This window comes from Mastomys coucha, chromosome X (genome assembly GCF_008632895.1).
Source record: "Mastomys coucha isolate ucsf_1 chromosome X, UCSF_Mcou_1, whole genome shotgun sequence".
NCBI lineage: Eukaryota > Metazoa > Chordata > Mammalia > Rodentia > Muridae > Mastomys > Mastomys coucha.
In genome coordinates, this window is record NC_045030.1 from 49994706 (window position 1) to 50020565 (window position 25860).

Here is a 25860-nt window from a genome sequence, read left to right on the forward strand (position 1 = left end):
GAAAAAAAAAAAAAACTCACTAAATCAGAATCCTAAATATACAACCTGAAGGCCAATAAGACAAAAATAATTGCCCAGACAACAGAATATGAGCAAAAAAGTGTGCAAAAATACTTTTGAATTTTTCTCTGTTGGAATTTACACCTACATATAGTAAGATTTCAATAGGGGTCCCATTTTGCTAAGTTAAATTTTCTCCTAGATCCATGGCTTATCTAGTCTCAAGTTTTTGGCCATTCTTGGAGTGTCAGTCAAGAATTTTATGTCATAGAGTAGGCATTAAATCCAATCAGATTGTTATTGGCTACTCCTCCAAGAATTGTACCACTATTATACCAGCTTATCTTGCAGGAAGGTTACTGTTGTACTTGACAAAGTATGTGGCTGGGTAGATCATTAACATTCTCCCCAGTAGTCAACAAAGTAACTTCCAGTAACATGAAATCTCTTCAGTAGCTGTGAAGACTCTAGTCATATAGGGGTCAAGTTTTCCATGCCGCATAAGTTTGGAATTGTCTTTGGCAATGAGACTTTACCAAACTATTTTTATTTACTCTATTTCAGCTACATTTTGTTTATCCAATATATTTTGAGAATATTCTTTTTCTTCCTCCAATTTCCCAGACACTCTGCAAATCTCTACTGACTCAATTTAATGAGCTCTCCTTGTCTCTTCTCTCCCCTCTCTGCCTCTTCCCTCCCTTTCTCTCCCTCTCTCCCACCTCTCTCTCCTCTCCCTCTCTCTTTCTCTTTCTCTCTCTTTCAACTCCCAAAATAAAATCAAGAAAACAAAGCAGACAAGAAATGAGAATGAAAATAAAGAAAAATAGACTGACGAACAATAAGAGAAAAAACACCAAATCAAAAACTAGAAAAAGTAAGTATACACACATATACACACACAAAACAAAGCAAAATTGGGGCTCATTTTGTGTTAATCAACTAATCCTAGGTATTGCATATGTCCTGAAATATGTTTGTTATATCCAGTGACACTAAATTGGCAAAAAGAAAGAAAGAAAAAACTAATTTATTTTTATTTCTCCTAACAAATATCAATTGAAAAATGTAGCACAACCAATTTAAGTTTTTGCCCAACTACATTACAAATGAATGAGATTCAGACTATTGTCATTTTATTGACTTTGACAATTACTGGGAGGTACACCTTATGTACTCTTCTAACTGCTAGCCTGGCTACCTCCATAGCAGTGTACCTCAGATACTCTCTATTTGCCCAGAAAGGTGGAAATAGTTCCTCTCCCTTCCCCTCAAGGTGACTTCCTCCTCTCTCTCCCTCAACCAGGATACTCCAAACCCACCTCCCTTCATCCCCTCCAATAATTGCATGTAGCCAATTTTATTTAACTAATTTTTTTTAAAAAGATTTATTTACTTATTTATTTATTAGATGTTTTCTTTATTTATAATATCTCCTTTCCCAGGTTCCCCTCCAAAAACTAAAATAAATTAAATTAAATTAAATTAAAAAAAATCTAAAACAATCCCCTGTCCCCTCCCCCCTCCCTCTGCTCATCATCCTACCTCCTCCTGCTTACTGGCCCTGCCATTCCCCTACACTGGGACATAGAGCCTTCACAGGACCAAGGACCTCTCCTCCTATTGATGACCTACTTGGCCATCCTCTGCTATATGCATGCTGCTGGAGCCGTGAGTTCCCCCATTTTTACTCTTTGGTTGGAGTTTTAGTCCCTGGGAGCTCCATAGCTGTCTTCAGACCCTTTTTCTTCTTGTTCTGGCCCTGCTTGCTTATTTATTATATCTAAGTACACTGTAGCTATCTTCAGACATCCCAGAAAAGGGCATCAGATCTCATCACAGATGGTTGTGAGCCACCGTGTGGTTGCTGGGAATTGAACTCAGGACCTTCGGAAGAGCAGTCATTAACCACTGACTTAACCACGCAGTGGCTTAACCACTGAGCCATCTCTCTAGCCCTTAACCAGTAGTTTTAAATAAAGGAACAAGGTTTACACAACAAAAGCTTGTAAACAGGAGTAGTCACTCATAGGCCCAGACCTTCTTATATAGAATTTAGCATTACAAATACATAGCAATAGACCAAAACTCAACAGAAAACAGCATTTTGCATAGGGGTGGGATTTTTTGTGTCCCCCTGCCCCTTTTCAATACTGTTATACTGCCTGATTTGAACTTGGGCAGATTTTGTGTGGGATTTGAGATATGAAACAATCCATACCTATCTTGAAAATTCTTTTATCTTAATATCATCCAATACCTCCTGTTGTTACAATCTTTCTGTCCTCTTCTAGGTAGATCCTGAGCCCTGATGGGAGGGATTTGATAAAGACACCAAATGTAGACTGAATGCTCAAAATTTGTGCATATTGTCCAAGTGCTGGTTTCTAACAGCTTCTGCAAAGTCAGAACTCTTTTTCTTCCCCTTTTATTACTATAACTCTCTTTTCATGAGTTATTTTCCATTTTCTCTAACTTGCTACTTATGGGACTTTCTAGCTGTGAAATCAAATGACCAGAGTATACATTAAGCCAAGTCAATATGTCTCTGATAATGAAAAAGTACAAATATTTATCTAGCCCAAAACTTACTTCTGTTTCTAAGATTTTGTATAGATTCTCCAGGGCTGAAATTTAATTTTAATTTCTGTTGACACTTATAGGATATATTATTATAATTATAGGTATTTAAAATTTATTAAAAATCAAAGAAAATCTGGTACTACAAAACTGTCCATTTTACAAAAATTAAATTGCGGAATCTGATAGTTAAACTTTGGGGGAGGGAAAAAGGAAGTGTAATGGTAATTTGTTCCCATCAGAAGATAGAATTATCCTTCAAGGTTGAGTGGATATAATTGGCCCACATATAACTCTCTTGACAAATAGTGCCTTCAGGCAGTGTGGCTGTAATAATTGTTCAATTACATACTTTTAGCTTTCAAATGACCAAAGCCATTATTATGCATCACATTAATAGATATACAGACATATTTTAAGCACATGGATTAAATGCTTTCTTTTTCCTTTGGAGGTTGAGTTTAGCTTGGAAATTAAGCTGTATTATAATTATGAATAATTTTTAGTAATTGTAATTTAATTCCCTGTAATCTAATAATGATGATTACTCTCTAATCAAATGATTTTACCAAATGGAATTCTACTCATACAATCAAACTACAAGAGTGGTTCTCATGAATTTAATAAAATCAGTAAAATATATTTATTTTGTTTTAAAGTAACAGTTGAGTATTTTAATAATAAACATCTAATATATGAAATATGATCAGATCTAGGGCATTTTAAACATATAAAATACTTGAATGATGGTATTTTTATATACTTGTGTTGTGTCAAATGATTATTGCAAAAATCTTATCATATATCTATCACTATTATTAATGAAGAAGATGCTACATTGTGTATAATTTTCTTTGTTTATTAATATATAGTTTATATTAAATATACTAGTTACATAATTGTTATTTACTATATATCTATTATTAATATGAATGTAATTGATTTTTAATTATGTTTTCCATACTGAGTATATCTTTTAAGCATAATATCATACTATTTCCATAATGAACGGCCTAATTCACTTTCTGTATTCTAACAGAGAAAGTTGGTTTAACTCTCTTATTTTAATCTCAAATGAAAAGTAGTTTCACAGAGTGTCATACAAGAACCTGTGGCATGGGTTTTTTTTTTTTTATTTCTATATATGACAGATTCCTAATTGATATGAATGGACATTGGAAATATAAGGTCAAAAGAGAAGCATCATGATGTATAACACAATAAAAATACTGTATCACAGAAAACAGGTTGAAATTTTGGAAGTGTACAAAAATAATATCAATGGTTTAAAGATAGGAAGTTTTATATCAGAAATTTCATGGTATTACGACCGAGTAATTTTTAGATTTTTATTTTTATAGTAAACTCTTATCTAGAAAATCCTGTTAAAATAATTCTTTTGTCTCCTTTAGATGGATATCAGTAGGGTTTTGTGTGGGTTGTGTATGTATATGTATGTGTGTATATTGCAGTTAACTTTTTGTTTATGTAAATATCACCATATTTTTTATTTAGAAATAGGCTCTCTTTATTTGCATGTTGAAGAATGCCTCATTTTCCCAGTTCTTATAAGTTTCAAATAATATTTGAAAAAAATTTATATACACTATCTCATTTGATATACTTTTATTTTTCATTCCTTTTAAACTTGTGTGCATAAAAGTAAAAAAAAATCTTCATTTTATTTTAGCAAACTCACATAGATCTTAATGTAATTGTCCTTCAAATTAAAGTACATTAATAACTTATTTGGAAAGAATTATAAGAGGTGAATTCTAATATTGAATGTATCAGGGTTGGAGATTTTATTTCAGCTGTAGAGTTCTTGCCTAGCAAGTGCCAACCTATAGAACAGAATGGAATGGAGAGGGACTCAAGGACTATTAGAATATGATGGGAAAGGAGAGAAAGTTTTCTTTTGCATGAGTTCGTTAAGAGGCTGTCAATATTTTATCAGATGACCCTAGATCCATCCATGTATTAGAAGAAGACTACATAGATTCAGTGGAATAAAACAAAAGAAAACCATAAGACCTAGAGTAGAGTGGCAGAGAAGAAAAGGATTTAGAATATTTGATGAAAATACATTTTATAGATATCTGAAAATTCAATAATCAAAAAGTCAATTTATTACTAATGATAGTATTCTCTAAACATGTATGAAAGAGAATACAAAGAAGGTAATAATATTAAAGTACATTATATATATATATGTGTGTGTATATATATGATAATTTTGAAAGAATAAATATTTAAATATATAATTTGCCATTATATATTGCTTATGCAGTAAATTATTTTTCCACATTATTTGAAAAGCTACCAGTATTGCATGTAAACATGTATAGAGATATACATTTGTGAATATGTTTGTGTGCACACACATATGCATGTATAGATATGCACATACACATACACAAATACACACACATGCACACAACAGGCTCAAATGGTTTTGTCTTTAAATGGTATCCCAGAATAAGCATAATTTGCTGTTATATCCAGTCATTAGTGTTAAATATGGTCACATGAGTTGCTTTTGAATTGTTCTTGTGGGTATCCTTATAATAAATTTGAAGACAAAGTGAAATAGAAGTATATGTATGCAAAGAAGAAATGCTTTACGTCTTATGAAAAAGAACCAAAAATAAAAACATCCTAAAGAAAGGAGAGTCATTAATATCAGAAGGAAATTATACCTGTCTAGATCTTTAGTTTCTAACTTCAATAATTGCAAGCAAATATAATCCTGTTGTTTTAAGCTTCCTCATATTTTGTACTTTATGTAAATGACTCAGTCTATATACACATGCATATTTATGTACATACTTTTTGAAAAATATTATAAAGTACAAAATGCAGTGTATATATGCACGGTTTTATTTTTAGTTCAATTGTCAAATATTTGTAAACAATATCAAAAGATAATAAAATCTAAATTGTTACTAGTGGAAGTATATATATGATTATGACAGATGAATACAATTAAATACTATTATTATTTCAGTCTCATTTAGATAAGTGGAATAAATCTGTATTTTTGAACATTAAATATAATATATAAGCAAAAGCAACTTACAGGAAGATGAAATTTCATGTCATTAATGTATTTTATAATGAGCAATTAAAAGCATACCAGTATACAATATTGACATATATTATATATTTATTCTGTATATGATATTTATAATATTATCTTTTGATGAGTTTAGGAGAGTTTAAGTGAGAAAAATATGAACAGATTTTAACAGTTCTCCATGACGATTATGTAGACTTTAAGAAAAGTAACAACTATTTTAATTTACGTGTAATAAATTACATACTCTTATGATATCAGAATTATTTGTTGCAGTTTTTAACGTGTTTTTATAAACTTTCTGTGAATGTGTGGACAAGAAAAAAACATTAGATAAATGAGTTTATTGTGTAGTTTTAGAAATATGACTTTTCCTCTGTAACCTCAATATAAGCTATTGCTGTATACATTTTCTCTAAGTTGTTATTTCAATTTCTGTGATTCTAGGTTATGGATGTTACATTTTTAAAATATAATTGGATTTACTTTAAAACATATGATCAATGTGGCACTTCTTATAACAAAATTGTTATTGTCCTGGGCAATTTTTCTGAGATTTTTTTTTTGTTTGTCATTTCTTGAAAATCCATAGTTAATTTAACTAATTTGTATTCTGTACTAGTTGTTCTCTAAGATAAAGACAAGTCCTTCTGAGAGGCAGCAATAGGTGGGACATGTTCAGCAAAAGGATGAATACCAGTGGGAACATCTCAGCAATTTACTAGGTAAGCATAGAGCTTCTAACGTTTTCTTGGACTAGACTAATGCATGCAATGCACTAAGCTTTTCTTGAAGTTTAAAATTAGAGTTGTTCTTCTTCAAAATGCAAGATTTGCAATCTACCTCACAGAAAGGTGGTATTGTAGTAATTTTCTAACCTTTAAAAAATCGATACTCATTTCTAGTCCATCCAGCCCTTCCCAAGTTTGCATTTTTGACATTTTTGCAAAATTATCTCCTAGCATCTCTGTAGTAATGCACATTGATTGCAACACACTTGATCAGAGACAAAGCAATAAACTTCAGTCCCTGATGCTGCTAAAGTCAGCAAATAAACCAGTTATGGTTTCATTTTCTATTTTTGCTTTTTAGGCTTTTTTTTTTTTGGTTTTATAACAGTGAACTGGTGTGCTTTTGTCACACCAGGCTTTGTTAAACCATCTAAGCTAACTTCATTATCTCAAATGTTAATAATTGCATTTCAATAATGGCTTTCATTAAAGTGCCTCCAGGAGCTTATCACACATCAATTAAGGTACAGCACGCCCCTGTGCAGCAGGTCAGGATTATTATATCCTCTGAGACACAATGAGGTTACTGACTGAAGGTCATGGAGCAAATTAACTATCAAGTAAGTAGCAAGGAACCACAGTTCAAACTGAACTCTTGTTTTCTCTTATTATAAAAACTGGGCTTCTCAATCTTATCTGAATTTCAAATAGTCTTTGATTAAAAATAAAGAATAAATTCAAAACTCAAATTATGTAAATATAAAATATAGAAATTTATATAGTTTAAACAACTGTGATCTACATAGATTGATCAGCTAATGTCAAAACTTTTACACCTTGCCAGGGATTTTTTTTTATTTCTTGCATGTGAAAGTGCTTGGGAGATGTTTAGATTTGAAACATTAATACTGACAATTATCCTTAAGTATAATTCTCGCATAAATCCTCTAAGTAAGATTGCACTTATATGAGGGTTAATTTCTTCCCTCCACTCACTCTTTACTTCTAGATGTCAAGTAAGTAATCAGGATTACATACTCTGAATAGCTAATCACTGTCATACTGTGGCAGGAGCTAAAATAAGTAGTTGATAAAGAAATAATTGCTTCTTGATGGAGCAGTAACTGCTAGGGAAAGTATGTCTTCTTGATGGGCACTTTATTATAGAGTACTATAACATTTTCTCTGGAAAGAAAGTTACTAGAAAACCACTGGAAAAGCAAAATTAAATGATGGAAATTTTTAGGCACATTACTGTACTCAGTTTTAGGGCTTGTTAGTCTAGAAAAATAAAAGTAAAGGTAGGTATAGTAAAGTTTTACTATTCCAAAACCTGGATTTCAAAATTTTCCTGGCCTTCACATGGAATTATATAATACTTTGAATCCAAAACATGTACACTACAATCATTCTCTGCTTCCTGTTTGCAGGTTGTTGGAATCGAACATATACCATCATGCTTAAAGGCAGACAGATCTACCTATTTCTCTGGCACTCATCCTTTGATAAACATACTTTTCCTAACCTTTATGTTTTTTTCTTGGCCTTCTTTCCTATGGTAACATCTGCTAAGTTTTTCAAGTGTTTGGTAATCTCTTTACTTATCCTGTTTCTTCTCCATCACTTCACTTGTTTACTTCACCATTAAATAAGATTTATAAAACTATATTGTTTGTATTATAAAGCTTCTTTATTGGTAGTAAATGTTCCTTTGCTTTATTGTGATTTATAATTAAAGGAAACATTTAATAGTTCCTTTAACATAAAAACATGAATAATACATATTTGCTTGGGATATGAACATGGCCATCATGATAAACTCTAGTTTATCTGATTTGACATTCATTCTCATTAGGTTACTTTCTCTAGAAGAGAAAAAGGAAATGCTTTCTGCCCCATGGTGTCAGTTGGCTTCTTGACTTGAAGAAGCCATATTACATGGCCATGTTTATTAAATAAAGTAAAATTATATGACGAGTTTGAAAATACACATTATTGCTAAATAATTCTCATTTATTTTGTTAGTCATTTATGACTAATAACTGCATCATAAAACTTGTGGAACATTTTCTGATTCTTATCATGACATCTATATGAAAAATAATTTAATAATATTTTGTTCATATACATTTTTTATTATTTTATTAGATATTTTCTTTATTTAAATTTCAAATGATATCCCCTTTCCTGGTTTCCCCTTTGAAAAAACCCCTATTCCCTTCCCCTTCATATACATTTTTTTCATCATGAAACACAACTTAATTTTTTTGAAATGTGTCTTCTCCTAAACTGACATAAATAGCACTTGAAATCCCTCACTAAGCAGTTTAACTTTCATTTATTATTTATAAAAGTATATCAAACTTTACAATATTATACAAATTATAATATAAATTCCACAGCTGAGATTCAAGCAATGTTATTTCCCTTAATGATTATTTTTTTAGCTTTATAGATTCTCATGTGCTCTGGTCACAGCTCTTTTCAAAGAATGCTAGTGAAAAGGACATTTGAAATCTATCATCAGCTTTATAGCATGAATCTCTTTGGTTTCCTTTTGAATGAGTTTCCACTTTGCTTTAAAATACCAGTCTGTTTTGAGAGAGGGAGTAGGTACTTTAAAAATGGAAACAGTTGTAACTTGTTGAGTAAATGTTTTCATCTACTGCTTCTGTATCTACAAAGTTTATCAAGTGACATTTTGTAATTCTACCATCATATGACTTTTATAGTCCTCACAGTACACTTAGCTTTTTCTCCTCTAATGGTTTCTATCAAAGGCCTATGAGAAGTTTCTAGCTATGTTTTATACTCTTTCCTTACATAGTAAAAGAGAAAGTGATCATCTATAAGTAATGTTATTTAAGTGCAGTAAAGTGGTTATATTCTAGTTCAAAAATTCTAACACATGCATGTTATTCATTAATATTATCAAATTGGTAAAATACAAGTCACAAGAAAAATATGTTTTCTATAAAACTCTAGGTTTTTAATATTAAATTAACTTATGTGTTAATATCTCAATACATTCTAAGGCTTGAGAAAAATAAACCATCCCCCTTAATTGTGTATCTATAAGCATCTTTATTTTGAACCCTCAGGCTTATCATATGGACTGATATTTACTATACCCATTTAGAGTTTCTTATATGTATATATCATCAAAATTAAATGTGCAGTGAGAAGCCTTTAGGTAAAATAATATAAAATTTATGTTAATTTTATGAATTAGGAAAAATATGTAAATTAATTTACATACAGATTCTCACTAGGAAAGTCAACTAAATATAAACACTAAGGAAAGTAGAAGTAATTTATCAAGATGACAAAAAAAGAGGCCACAGACACTTGATATATTCTCCATAAATTAAATGTAGATATATGTAAATTTTTCTGTATTCATCTGAACCATAAATGTAGAACTAAATAAAAATGAATAGCATAAACATATCACAAATAAGGTTATTGATAGACTAATAAGTGTTTTTGCACAGTAAAGAAACCATCCAGGTCTGATTGCATACAAAGTACAATAATTTAAGACTTTCATGGAACTACAGCGGTTCTTCTTAAATTTGTTTTTTTTTTTTATTTTTAAAAAATGAAACAGAACGAGTACAAGCAAACTCTTTGAATCATGTCCTTTGCTCCAACACAAATGAGGTTGAGAAATAATTAGGAAAGAAAATTATAGGCCAATGTCCCTGATGAATATAGACACAAAAATATAACTTCAAGAAATAACCAACACTTAAAGTAAAAATGACACGATAGAAAAACTTACAAAAATTTTTAGCATATATACACACACACGCACACGCACACACACACATGCTTTCACACACACACACACACACACACACACACACACACATACACATGCTTTTACACACACACACAAAGATATACATACTATAAACCAACCAATCCATGAGCACTGGAAATATTTTTCATCTCCTGATACCTTCCTCAATTTCATTCTTCAGAGACATGAAGTTCTTATCATACAGGCCTTTCAATTGCTTTGTTAGAGTTACACCAAGATATTTTATATTATTTGTATTCCATTCATTCTTTCTAAGTCCAACTATTCTTTGAATAAAGGATGGCTACTAATTTATTTGAGTTAGTTTTGTACCTGGCCACTTTCCTGAAGGTGTTTGTCAGCTGTAGTTCTCAGGTAGAAATTTTGCTTATTATCACATATATACTAACAAATCATCTGTGATACTTTTATTTTTTCTCCTTAATTTGTATCCCCCCTGATCTCCTTTGGTTGTCTTATTGCTCTTAGCTAGAATTTCATGTATTATATTGGATAGGGAGAAAGTATGTTGCCTTGTCTTGCCCCTGATTTTAGTAAAATTGCTTTTAGTTTCTTTCCATTTAAATTGATATTGGCTAATTGACTTACTGTATGTTATTCAGAAGGGGATCCAAAATAGACTTCAGAAATGGATGGATGGAGGGAATTCAGTTGGAAAGTGGGTTGGGAAGGAAATAAGAGTGGGGATCAGGGAGTAGAGAGAGCTGGGAAAAAGAATGGAAATTGGTAGGGAGCATTTCTGAGTAGACCCAGAGATCTGGAATCAAGGAAACTTCTGAGAGTTTATGGGGGTAACCCTAGATGAGACTCCTAGAGCCTGGGGACATGGAGACTAAAGTGGTTACCTCCTGTAGTCAAGTATGATTTCCAGTAGGGAAAGGGGAAAACAGCTCATCCACAAAATCTTTGATTAAAATATTATCCTGCCGGCACGATGTGCAGGGATAAAGATGGAGCAGAGATTGAGGGAATGACAAAACAATGACTTGCCCAACTTGAAACTTGCATCATGGGAGAGAGCCAGCCCCTGACAGTATTAGTGATATTCTGATATAATTCAATGAGGATCCTAGCATAACTGTCTTCTGAGAAGCTTCATCAAGCACCTTATTGAAACAGATGCAGAGACCCACAAGAAATATTAGAACTTTGGGAGACTTTAAGGAGAGTGATGGGGAGAACTGAGGGAGCCAGAGTAGTCAAGGAAGCCAAAAAAAGACCTTCAGAGTCAACTAACATGGGCCCATGGAAGCTCAAAGACTAAACCACCACCCAAAAAGCATTCATGAGCTGGACCTAGGTACCTTACACATATGTAGCAGGTGTGCAAGTCTTTCTTCATATAGGTCTCCCAACAGTTGGAGAGAGGGCTGTCTCTAACTCTCTTGCCTGCCATTGGATCCCATTCTCCCAGCTGGACTGCCTGTTCCAGTCTCAGGGGGAGAGGATCTGCCTAGTCCTGTTACAACTTGATGTCCCTGGGCCTGCTGATACCCCAAGAGGAGGAGGTCTTCCCCTTCTCTGAGGAGAATAGGAGGGGGCAATAGGAGGAGTGATATATAAGAATAGGACTGGGAGGAGAGAATAGAAGGGTGCTGAGATTTTGATATAAATTTAATATGCAAATACATAAATAAATAAATAAATAATAGAAAATTTCAGAAGAGACCCAGAGCACAAATAACTCAGTTCTTTTAATAAAATTATAAATTATTTAATAAAAGACTTTGCCACATAACCATATTAAATGTATAGTATAGTTTGGTGAATTTAAAAATATAGAGTATAAAATATTTTACATGTAAAGAAATATTTCATTGTACTTTTGTCCTAAAAAAAGGAGTTTTAATCAGGAATTTCTAAGACTAAGTCTAATGAAATCTTTCGCAGATTTTGGACATTTACATACACATTAGTTAGAACACATTTTATCTTATAAAGTGGACCTTTGTTATCAACTAATGTAGAGAATTAATTCTCAATATTGGAAAGAAAATTAATTTCTCTATGATTTTAAGAGTCATATAATGGGTTGTAGAAAATGCTCAGAAATTTTGGGTGCATATGCTTCCTTCAGTATACCTGAGTTTATTTCTCAACACATACATCAGATAGTTTTCTATATGGGACTAGAAGAAGTGGATTCCAATGCCTTGTCATGTGTCCATTTAACCAGGAATTTTCAACTAAATGTCCAATCTATATTTTGTACTTAATATAACTCAGATGTTTAAGAAATTATACCTACTACAGACAGGACCCCAATAACTCTTTGCCAAATTAAGCCAAGCTCGTTGCATGAAGAACAAAAAGATAAGCACCACTCATTGAGATGCTAGACTATGGCAGCTCTTATAAAGGAAAATACTTATTTGGAGCTGGTTTATGGGTTCAGAGCTTTTGTCCATTATTATCATAGCAGGAAGCATGGCAGAGTACAGGCAGACATGATGCTGAAGAGGGAGCTGAGATTTCTACATCTGGATTAGCAGGCAGCAGGAAGAAACAGAGAGGCACTAGACCTGCCTTAAGCATTTGTTACCTCAAAGCCCACTCCCAGTGATACACTTCCTCCAAGAAAGCCATACCTACTCCAACAGATCCTTAGATCTTCCAATAAAGACACACCTCCTAATGACACCTCCTAAGCATTCAAATATATGAGCTTATGGGGACCAATCTTATCCTCCCAATAAAGTATGCCCTATAAGCAAAAATGATGTTAAGAGACAGCCATGAAAACTTCATGCAAATGAATTAGGTAGCCTAAAAGAAATTGAAAACATCTGTGAAACATACAAAACATAGAAACCAAATAATGAAAAATGGAAAACCTATATAAAGCAATTTCCAATAAATAGATTGAAACAGTAATCAGAACCATATCAACAACGAAAAACATTAAGCTAAATGGTTTCACTGGTGAATTTAAAGAATAAACAATGATAATTTCTCTATCTAAAAAAGAGGAGGTAGTAGAGCATGTTTACTAGGACAATTTTACAAAGATTGGTTGCAGAGAAAACAATCTAGACACCAGTGAACATACAACAAGCAAAACACTGAGAAGGAGCAAGAATATATTCATGAAGTTAGTATTTAGCCAAGCAGATCCATTCAGCTAGAAGCCAAAAGAAGCCAGATTAGATCAGTCATCTTGTAAGATTAGATTGTCTGGAGGCAAGAAGCTTCCAGGACTAGGCTTAGGGATAGGTAAAATGGAGAATAAATGCTCTGGACTCAGTCCGTGTATTCATACAGCTAAAAATACCATTTAAAATTGTTAGCTATAAAGTTTTTCAAAATGACAAAACTAATAATCTGTGACACAGAAAATGAAACATGTAACCTTTTCTAAATGAACAACTGGTCTACTAACTTCTAGTACCATGTATGTTATTGAATATTATAATATTTCTTTCAATCATTGTGTGACAATGAGATGAATGAGATATATATTACATTAAAATTTGTATATGATTTCTTTGACTGCTGAAAATCTTTATAAATTGCCAGCAAATATTATTAGCGGAATTATTCATTAAATGGATGAGATTTTACAATAGAAATTATGACTAGTATCACAGTAGCTTACTAATACAGTAAAAATACAAACAACTGTCTCTGAAGTGATATCTCTTTGAGGGCTAGTAGTCAATGACAGATATCAGCCTAAGACAAGCACAGTCCAGTATACAGAATCCTCCAATGAGGTGAGGTCAACAATGTCGAGGCAGTGTCCCTCCAGCTCCCAGTAGGCTGTCAAAATCTAAAAAAACCCAAAAGGTTGGAAATGTAGGAGGAAAGACAAGGCCATTTCTGCATAATGCCAGGGTCATACAGATGCAAAGACATCTCCCACAGGAGGACCTAATTGAGGACTGCCTGACAAATTTAGGATTGCTTAAGCAAACAATGCCAGCCAATCAATGGGGAGCTGCAATTTGGAAGAGATGCTTGCTGGGGACCAATGGGGCTGGTGGATGGTATTAAAGGAGCTTACAGCAGCATTCAGATGAGCTTGCTGAAGCATTTCTCACCTGCTCCTGGAGTTTGTGCCATTGATCTCATGCCACCTCACCTCCAATCCCCAAGGGCAAGTAGGGTCAGGCAGTGGGCAGTCCATGGCAAGGCAGCATATAACATTGTGTAAGTTATTAGAAAAGTGGTATGAAACAGGGAACATTTTTTGTGTGCACGGTTTCGTGTTTCCACTTACTTGACTCTAAATTTGTCTAAAATAGGAAAAGATGAGATTATTAAAATGCTAACAATGAATAACTAGAAGTGTTTATGAAGTACTATTAAATTCTTCATCAACTAGCCATAAAAGAGATTTTCACTTATACATTCATTTACATCTGCATTGTAAACTACTTCCAGCTTCCCTAAAATAAAATATTGTCTCTATGAATGAATAAACTTAGGAGTATATTTGAAAGAGAAAGTTTCTATGTTTTTCTAAAATATACATAAATGAGATGGATATATAAATAATGAAGGAGTCCATTAAAAATTAAAATCAGTGCATATTAATAATATTCATTAAATGCCTTTTTCCTGAATTTTCTACTTCTAACAATTACTGTTTTATATTCTATTTGATATCTAGGTTAAAGAACAGGGATATGGTGATATGTCAGCTGTGTTTATCTACACCATATATCTACCAACAAACTTATATATAATTTGTTGAATCCCTAGTTGTCGTAGAGTTTCCATTGCTATTAAGATATACCATGAACAAGGCAACTCTTATAAAGGAAAATATTTAGTTGAGGCTGGCTTACAGTTTTAGAGCTTTAGCCCATTATATCACGGCAATGTATAGGCAGGCCAGGGTTGGAGAAGCCCAGAGTCCTACATCTTGATCTTCAGACAGCAAGGAGAGACTGAGGCATACTAAGTATGGCTTAAGTGTAGGCGATCTCGAAAACCAGCCCTCACAGTTTTACACTTCCTCCAATAAGACTACATTACTCCAACAATACTATATCTCCTAATAATGCCACTACCTATGGGCCAAGCATTCCAATTCATAAGTCTATGGGGGCCATTCTTGTTCAAATCACTACAGTAAGTTACTGGAAAGTAAATATTGGCAATATTTCCCAGAACAACTGTACTTAATGAGGACATCTAAGATATTTTATGGAATAATTAATTAAATATAAAAAACTTCATTTTTAATATTTATATCACCATCTATCCTTTGGCCTTGATGCAGTATTATATCAAATTTACTATTTGGATGATATAAATTTTATCTTAATAGATTTCTCATAAATAAATCATGTACAATTTTTCAAAGTAATAGTGCCCAATAATTGAAAACATTTCAAAAGCATAAACCTTAGCTTATACTTTATATTATACTATTTTGTATAATATCATACATTTCTACTTAATATTTTAATATTCTACCTTTGGTTCTATCAATGTATCTGAAATATGTTGAAGACAGTAAGAGGTTGATCACACTGACATTTGTTTAAAGTGAATAGTAAATTTTACCATAAGAATAGTCTTAGGAGATAATTTTAAAAATAATACCATGGAGGTAATGATGTCTGGGAGGAGTTTGGTGATGGAAGAGAATATATTCAAAATATCTAAAAAGTTAAAGCAGACAAATAAAAAAAAACCCTATTGCTTACTTTAGGTACAACAAATTTTAAGAAAAAGTAGCTCCAAGTATCATTACAACTTCCTAATAATTTATACTTTCATAATAGTATTTTTCAAGTGTTAGAGACTTTTAACAAAATAAGAAAATTTAAAAATGTCCTTATGGTAAGATGAAGTGTCATTTGAGTATATGCCCCCACATGGTAAAGCTGCATCTTGATTTACATCTATACCCATCTTCCTGATGAACCACTCTAGGGTGGCACAAACCAACTTCTCTAGTTTGACTTAAGAAACATTTCATAAAATGGAACCTATTCCACTACCACAGTTTTCAGGCAAGAAAACATTTTAGGTCAAAGGATTTACATCTGGTTTGGTGTTTACATTTCTCTTTTTGGTAGCCTGTAGAGTATATTCCTTTACCAAAGACATTAGAAAATAGAAGTAAAAGTTTTATATACACACCAGCTAGACATTTCCTTGATCAATGGGTGTATGTCTGTTGTCTTCAGCAATGGGATCCTGCTGTCAGTTTCTGGAGAACAACCTATTATCTTGGAAACAACCTGGGTTGTTTGAAAATTTCCATGCCATCCATTTGACTAATATCTCATTTGGTTGTAAGCCAATCCTAATAGTGAAAGTTTCATTTGGTGACAAGGGATGGGCAGTGGATATCCCTTATCCTCATTATTAGAAGACTCCATTAAGGTTATATTCATATGTTTTAGGAAGTTACAATAGGTTTCTATCACCCCACACACATGTGTCTAGCTGCTTTTCCTCTCAGTCTCTCCTTCAACCTTATCTCCCCTTCCCATCTCAACTTGTCCTGTTCTCATCTTCCATGACCACAGTCTACCAATAAAATATGTTCTATTTCCCCCTCATGACCATAGTCTATCCATAAAATATGTTCTATTTCCCCCTCATAAGGACATCAATGTGTCTGCCCCCTCAGTCTATCCTTCTATACCTAATCTTTCTGAGTCTATCTATTGTAAGTTAATTAATTACCATTTACTTAATGCCTATTATTGACACAGAAGTGAATACATACCATAATTATATTTTTGGCTCTAAGTTAACTCATGCAGGATGATTGTTTTTTTAGTGCCATTTACTTGCCTGCAAATTTCATGGTGTCATTTAAACACCATGAAATCACTGTAATATTCCATTGTTTAAATCTACCACATGTTTCCATTCTTCTGTTGAGAGACATCTACCTTGTTTCTAATTTCTGGATATTATGAATAGAGTAGCTATCAATATCATTGAATAAATGTCCTTGTGATAGAATGAAGAGTCCTTTGGGTATATTCCTAAGAGTGTAGCAGCTGGATCTTAAGGTAGATCATTTCGCATCTTCATGATGAACCACATGGATTTCCATAGTGGCTGTAAAAATTAGCATTTGCACCATTAATGGATGAATGTTCCATTTACTCTATATCCCCATCATCATAAGATGTCACTGGTTATTGATCTTAACCATTCTGATAGGTATAAGAATCTCCAAATAGTTTTGATTTGCATTTCCATAATGCCTAAGGATTTTGAGCATTTCTTTAAGTGTTCCTCAAACTTTTGAGGTTCTTGTACTGTGAATTCTCTTTAATCCTATATCATATTTTAATTGAATAATTTGCATTTTGATAAAATATTTCTTGGATTATGTATTTATTTTTAATATTAGCACTCTGTTAAATATGAAGTTGATAAAAATATATTCACATTCTGTAGGCTGCTACTTTTTCCAAAATATGGAATGAATCCTTTGCCTAACAGAATTATTTTAGTTTATTAGGTCCCAATTATTATTTGTGGAAATTATTGCCTGCACTAATGATCTTTTCTTATGACAATTGATTTTAAGGCTATTCTCTCACTTTCTTTTCTATCAGGTTCAGTATATCCATTTAATGTTGAGGTATTAGATCATTTAGAGTTGAGATTGTGTAGAGTGATAAGTGCATGTCTATATACATTCTTCTATATGCAACCATCAAATTTGACCAGCACCATTTGTTGAAGATACTATGTATTTTTTTCCTCTGTGTATTCCTGGCTTCTTTATAAAATAAAACAGCTGTCTGTAGGTATGTGGATTTATATCTGTATCTTCAGTTTGATTATATTAGTTACAATATTTGTTTTTATGCTAATACCAATTAAAAGTTAAATATATATAAAAAGGTAGATCATTTTCTCATATATATGATGAATATTTTATCAATGTTACAATTCAATCAACAGTTACATATATTCTATGAGCAATCATACTCACTAAATTTATTAATAACTAATAATTTGTACAATATATAATTTATAATTTAGCAAATTTGAGGTATAATTTTCAAGTAGCTTTTAGAATTTTCACAATGTTGTACAACCATTATTACATCTTATTCCAGATTATTTTTACGAATCTCCATAATTCTTCATTCAAATGATATAGATATTACTCTTCATACCTCTCTCAAACTTGATGATCATTAATCTGTTTTAATAATTATGAATTTGAGTATAAGATGTTTAATAGATATTAAATCTTATGTTTGTCATTCTGCTTGTCTACTTTATCTTAAGGCAATGATTACAATATTATCAAAATTTTTAGATATGCCACAATTGCTTTGTCATTCATTTATTTGTAGGTATTAGTCTTATTTCCCCCTTTGGATTATATGACGAACTGAGATCACATGCTTGTTATGTTTGTAATATTTGTTTGCAATTCTAGATACATTTTAATTTTTATAGAATTTATTTTTGAAATGATTCACCTCAGACAGGTTAAGAAGACAGCATATCTGGTTCTTTTTTGTATATTTGTTTTTTTGTGTGTTGTTGTTGTTTTTGTTTTTTCTTTTTTACCTGAGAAACCCTTTAATAAATGTTAAACATGCTGAGTTTGATAAAACATGCCATTTATCCGAGCTCTTAGGAGAAATAGAGAGGAAGACCATTGTGAAGTTCACTCCAACCTGATTTACCAAAAGAGTACCTCCAGGACTTTTTATAGAGAGGCATTGTATGAAAATAACAAGCAAGCAAACTACACATACATAGCAATCAGAACAAATCAAATTATAACTACTTGACAGGTTATCTTACCTTGTCAGAATAGCAAAGACCAATAAAAACCAATGAAAACTAATGACGGAAAAGTTGACAACAAGGAGGAACACTTATGCATTGCTGGTGGGGTGAAATGTGGTACAGATAGTAAAGAAATAATGAAGTTATTCCTCAAAATCAGAAAAATCAGATTGGGGTTTAGATCTGTAATGCCAGCCACTCAGGGCTGAGAAAGCCAGAAGGCAAATGAGGGCTGTCTTGGCAGGTTAGTGAGACCCAGTGTCAAAAGGAAAAAGCAGAAGAGCAGGAGGGCCCTGTAGGTGCCTCTTGTGGTCAAGATTGTTACTACAATGCCTGAACTTGTGTTCCATCCTTGAGACTAGCAAGGTTGAAAGAGAAAAATAACTCCTACCAACTGTCCTCTGCCCTCTACTCACATGTAGTGAGCTATTAGTGCTGAAAAAAATTATTTTTTAAATAAGAAATGTGAGGTATATACTTCAGTGGAGAAGTGGTTCATGCTTTTTATTTTGTTTTTGTTTTTTCAAGACATGGTTTCTCTGTATAGCCCCGGCTGTTCTGAAGATCACTTTGTAGACCAGGCTGGCCTTGAACTCAGAAATTTGCCTGCCTCTGCTTCTCAAGTGCTGAGATTAAAGGTGTGTACCACCACCACCTGGCAGAACTGGTTCTTTATGAGGGCTGGAAAGAAAAATCAGTTCTATATCTCTATCTTAATATTTAATGTCTTGATAGCATTCCTTGGTAGTCTTTCTCTTGTATAAGTCTGGTACTTGTCATTACTTTTTCATGTTAATTTCTATGCCCTAAACTTCTTCTAAACATGAGCTATGAGAAATAAAGCTCTTTGAAAAGCCTATAATTAATAAAGTCATATTCAAAAACTCCATGTGTTAGAAGTTCCTTATGAATATATATTTGGAAATGGAACTTCTGACTTCTGAGGTTATTTGTTTTGACCTTTTTGAGGAGTCAACTAGAAAATATTATTTTCCTACTTTCTATATACATTTGTCACCACATACTATCTGCTTTCATTATTAATAGCTACCTTACATCTGTTACTTTCAAAAATGACATATATAGATAAAATTCACACACTAGTTAAAATAATAGGTTTCATATATATCATCAGTAATGGAAAAATTAGGAGCAATTACAAATAATACCTAATGCAAACTTTGATATATTTATAATTTTTATTTATAAGTTACTATATAGAAAGTTAAAAAAAATTATTTCCTTACACAATACCATATTTTCCTGACTAAAAATAATTATAGGTAAATCCATAGGTTCTTTAATCCATTCAATTCTCCCTTGGACAAAAGCAAAATTTTAGATTGGTCAATGTTCCATATCAACATTCAATATTGATGTGAAACTTTTTTTAGTACAAAGTCCCAGATATTTTTTAGAAAGGTAATATAATATGGTATCTAATTTCATCAATAATAACTACTAAACTCTAGTGACTATCCTGTAATATTATGCAAATCTGATAAAAATAACAAATTAATGGTATTTCTATTACTGTCCTTCCTGTGTTTGAATTGTGGGCATTGGGAACAATGAGCAATCTGTTTGTTAACATAAATATTGTTACTCTAATGGTGGAATATATATTAGCAGTAAGGGGAACTTGATTCATTGGAACCTGTTTCATGAATCTTAATACTATACAATATTTTATGATGAATTTTATATTCAAGAAAAACACAAAGACACTATTTCAATATATATGAAGTAAAATTTACTTTGAAACTGTAGGAACATTATTAAGAGAGTGTCATTGGGAAATGGAGATGTGTATCATTGTTCCATTGAAATTTGTAGAGGCTATACATTTTCTTTATGTTGTACAAGTAGTATTTTCTATCATCAATCAGACTGTAAAAAAATGAAAAGAAATGAATATATTTTGTTGAATTCAAGGAACATAGAAGGGCAACTTTCATGATTGAGTTTCTGTAGCTTAATCTGATTTTCGGAGTCATATATTTCACTATGTAAGAGACTAACATATCTTCCAAAATGCAGAACAGTAGAATTATAGAAAATACTAAAGTTACTTTTTTGTTGTTGAGAAAATGCAAGAAATATGTGAATTAGAAAGTTATGCTGAACTTTTTTATTAAGCTGAATAATTTTTCTGACAAGTAAATTATCAAGAAGTATTAAACAAATTATATGTTAGATTGGAGATGTCTAAATTACTTAAATTATGAATGTTTTCAAAAAGTAAATTTTAATAATAGTTTATTCTGTTCAACAGACAATATTTTTTGTTAAAGTATGCATGATGTATTTAGGAAAATAAATTTGATTAATTAATATCAAATTATAAAACCATTTCCATTGAGTTAATTTGATAGTCTCAGAGAAATATACAAATACTTTAACAATAATGATTTCAAGATCTGAATCTGATATTCTCAGAGAAATATATGAATACTTTAACAATAATAATTTCAAGATCTGAATCAAGTTCTGTAGCATTTTTAGCATATTCTGTTTATTTTTAAAATATCCTTATTATAGTTTTATAAATGGTAGTAGTGATGATGGTGGTGGTGGAAGTGATGTGTATGTGTGTGTTGTAGTTTTTGAGTTTGAAAATTCATATAATAACCCTTAACGTCTTCAACAGTAAATTTCCACTATATATATATATATATATATATATATATATATATAATCAACAAAGTAGCAGGTAGAAAATTAATAATACATACAAAGAGAGAGAGAGAGAGAGACAGAGACAGAGAGATAGATAGAGTGAGAACATCACCACCTCCAAAAAAAACCCCAACAAAATCATTAACCTTTTTAATTACAAATAACAAATATAGTAAGAAAGAAATCAAAGAAACAATACCATTCTATCATCCATATAATATCCCTTACTTCTATATTGAAACTGTACCATATCAAAAGATTTCCCATGCTTATCTATTGGTAGGATTAATGTTGAGGAAAAGGCCTTTATACCAAAAGAAATCTAATGATTAAGTGCAATCTCCACAAAAGTTCCAATGCATTTGTCATAGAAATTAAACAATAATATTAAGTAGCTATAATATTTAAGGAAGTTAGATGCGTATAAATTGATTAATTGATAACGAAATTGCAGCATATAAATACCAATAAAACTTTATTAAACTTTTTCCAAGAAGCAAACCAAATATTATATGATAGGATACTTTCTATAGTTAACAACTCTATGATATATGTGTTTGTGGGGGTTTTATCGTGTGTGTGTGTGTGTGTATGTGTGTGTCTGTGTATGTGTGTATGTTTGTCAGTACGTATATTCTATGTGGGTGGGTCAGGTCATATCAATTATTTAACTACAGTCAATAAAAAATAACAAATAATTGCAATTATAATCAGAAATATGTTATAATGTTTATTACCTACTTAAAATTTAATTTTAGCTTTTATAAAATTCTAATAATTAAAATTGTAAATAATAACCAAAATTTTAATAACTCAGAAAAAGTATGCATTTATAGAATAATACAATGATATTAACAAGTTTAAACATATTTATCTGCTGTATAATATTAATTTACTATGGGATTAATATTATCAAAATGTAGAATAAGTTTTTGCTCTTACAATTAATCATGTACTCTACTTCTTTTAAAATGTTTGAGTTGCTCTGTATGCTTGCAGACTTACAGGATTACTTATCCTATAGATGACTTTTAAGCATGCTTAAATTCACATTCCTCTATTGTTCAACTTCTAAAGGTCAAGCTTCATTTCAAAATTTGTTGGCATTTTCATACAGCATTTAATCCAAAATTGTGTTGTTAACTTTAACATAATTTAAACAGTATATCCAGGAGCTGTAAATGAACATGGATTATAATAAACAATAGCTACTATATTTTAGGTTTCTATCATTTTTCAAGTTAACTAATGTAGTATGCTATCTTACTGAACTTTCAAAATAACACTAGAATGTAGTGGTGTTATTATCCTTCTTTTTCATGGGCAAGTCCAAGTTCACAGAGCAAAAATAGCTGTCTATTTTGAAAGTGGCAGTTAATATCAAACTGATTTTCCTTCTTCCAGAACTATATCACTTAAGAAATACATTATGCATACAAATTTGTACTCAATATAGAATTGTCAGGTAATGGTTGGAAGAGAGGTTGTGATCCCTCTTATTTGAGATGTTACAGTTGAGCGTTGTTGAGCATTTGGCAGATATAATGGATATTGCAGTGTTTTACAGCATGTAACCTCTCTAAACTATGGGATTCACTTAATCTCTATGAAATGAGTTGCCTGAATTGAAGGTAGAAAAGGTTGATAAACAATTGATGTCTTTATTGTGTAAGACTTATTTTGGCTAGTGTTTTTGAAAATTCTTTGAATCCATATGTAAATCAAAGAACAGAAGCAAAGTCTAGGTTCAAATATAATTGGAAGACATATATCACTTAGTTTTGTCTGAACTCTATAAATTATTATTCAGGGCAATCAGAAATAAATAAATGAAGAATAAAGGAAGAGTTCAACAGCAATGGTACAGATTCATATGACCTATTAGAACTTCTTATTACACTCATAAGCTAGATTCTGTATCTCTAATTAAGTAATATGGCATTTGAAAATTACTTTTTTGTTTAAAACAGAGAAAAAGAAATGTTTCTTTATTAAATTAAATAGGTTATATCAAATGGTTACCTCAATTCCAATATCCATCTTTATGTGTTACTATTTTACTTAGTTGTTTTGCTAAAAGCATTAATAGTTCATTAATGAACTAGCAAACAAGCACTTAATTGGTTATAATAATTGGTTTCTTTGTGATAATAGGCTAAATCCATTTTACAAGTTGTGTGTTACAAATAAATCCTAAGTATACATAAAACTTTCATTGAAATTAACATTGGATCCAATTACTTGATATGTAAAAAGAAAGGGAAGAACAAAATAATACATCATAATTCTATCATGAAATACATATAAAGTGCCAGTTTCAACTTAGTAAATGTATCTATGGATGACGTTTCAGTAGATTTTAATCTTTCTGTGTGAACTAAAATTTGGAATTATGTAAGACACTGATGACTACATTTCTATTTTCTAACTTAAAATCTATGAGCTTTTGCTCAAAACATAAACCAGACAGTTATTACAAGAGGAATAGCAAAACCTTAGAATACTATTGTTTTACATATCAAAATATTGGTATTATGGGTTCTATAGCTTTACCAAAGCTCACTGTAAAGCAAAACTTCATCTTGGGGACATCTTTGTGAACAACTACAAAACTGAACAGTCATCATTAGTTTCTACAGATTTTATTAAATATAAAGAAACACCTATGTGTTTTTTCATAAACCATAATGCAGCTATAGCCATGAGAAGAAAATAACCTTAATATATTTTTTCAGTTTTAATTTGGCTAACCAATAGTATTACTATTATAGTTATTTCAAAGAAGAATTTAAAAAATCAAATTAAAATAGAATATTGTATAACTCATTATAAGAAACAAAATAACTAGAAATTCTTAATAATGAGCATGGTCCTTAAAATCATTTTGTAACAAAATTTTCAGTAATATGCTAAATAAAGTTAGTTACAGGTCATATGAAAAGAATAATGAGACAACATCATTATGGTGTTATTGAAACTAGCAAGAAGTTTGTTCTCTTTCCTCTGTTCACAATAAAAACTAGCAGTGAATATTTACTTATTGAAGTGTTTGACTGAGTAAATGCTTAAAAGTTCTACTTTAGACAGAGATTGAAAAAGAACCAGTGACTGTGAAAGTTTTATGTGAGACCAGACCACAGCAGTGCTAAGATTGTAGTCTAGCCAGCATCACACAGTGGAGCAATAACAGATAATGAGACGGTAATATACTTTCAGGGAGAATCAGGAACATTTGTTTCCCACTCAAAATGTTGTTCCATCTTCCTTCAAAGGCATTGTATTGAGATTCTCTGTAGGTCCAAGAAAATTATTGAGCTTTCCAAGGTTATGGACACAAAGCTACGTGAAGGGAAGCATTACCTGCTTGGAAAATATTTCCATTTAAATATAGCTGTGTAGATTCTGAGATGTGAACCTTTGTGGTTTTGCAAGGAGAGGCAAGAGGAAGCAGTGAATTCATTCTTTGGCAGACTAGAGGATCGGTTTGTGCCTATACACTGATTTCAAAGATGATACAAATAAACCATTGAATATACAGCAGACAGGCAGCTTTGTCTTCTTATGGGTCCTGAACTACTGGAGCAAGAGCAATCCCAAAAACTGTTGTCTGTACTTGGGATATCTTCCAGCTAGGCTGCCCTGTCTGGTTTCTGTTGGAGAGGATGCACTTAGCCTCAGAGATATGATGTGGATAGGGGGTAAGGGAATATCCAGGAGGGGCCCACCCATTAAGAGGAGAAGGGGAAGAGGGATGGTGGTAAGGAATGTGGAAGGGAATGACCACAAGGAGGGCAGTGAATGGATGTAAAATTAATAAGTTAAAAAAACAATAAAGAGGAAATGAATTACAAGATAAAGAAATTCAGCCAAGAGGCTCAGAAGTTAGATTGCTGCTTTAGAGGAGGAAATGACTTTAGTCCCCAGAACCCACATTAGTTAGCTCACAGCTATCAATTCTTCTGCTCCAAGTGGTCCTTATTTCTTTGTCTTTTCTTATCAGGTACCAGTATACACATGGTGGACATACATATATACATACATATATACATACATACATACATACATACATACATACATACAGGCACTCACACTTAAAAGAAAGTTCCTACATTCTTTATGCCCCAAAACTATTTAAAATTTCAAAATCCAAAATATCTTCTGAGACTCAAGGGGGTCTCTTAATTATAATCCCCTGTAAAATCGAAATAAAAAAGGAGATCACATGCTTCCAA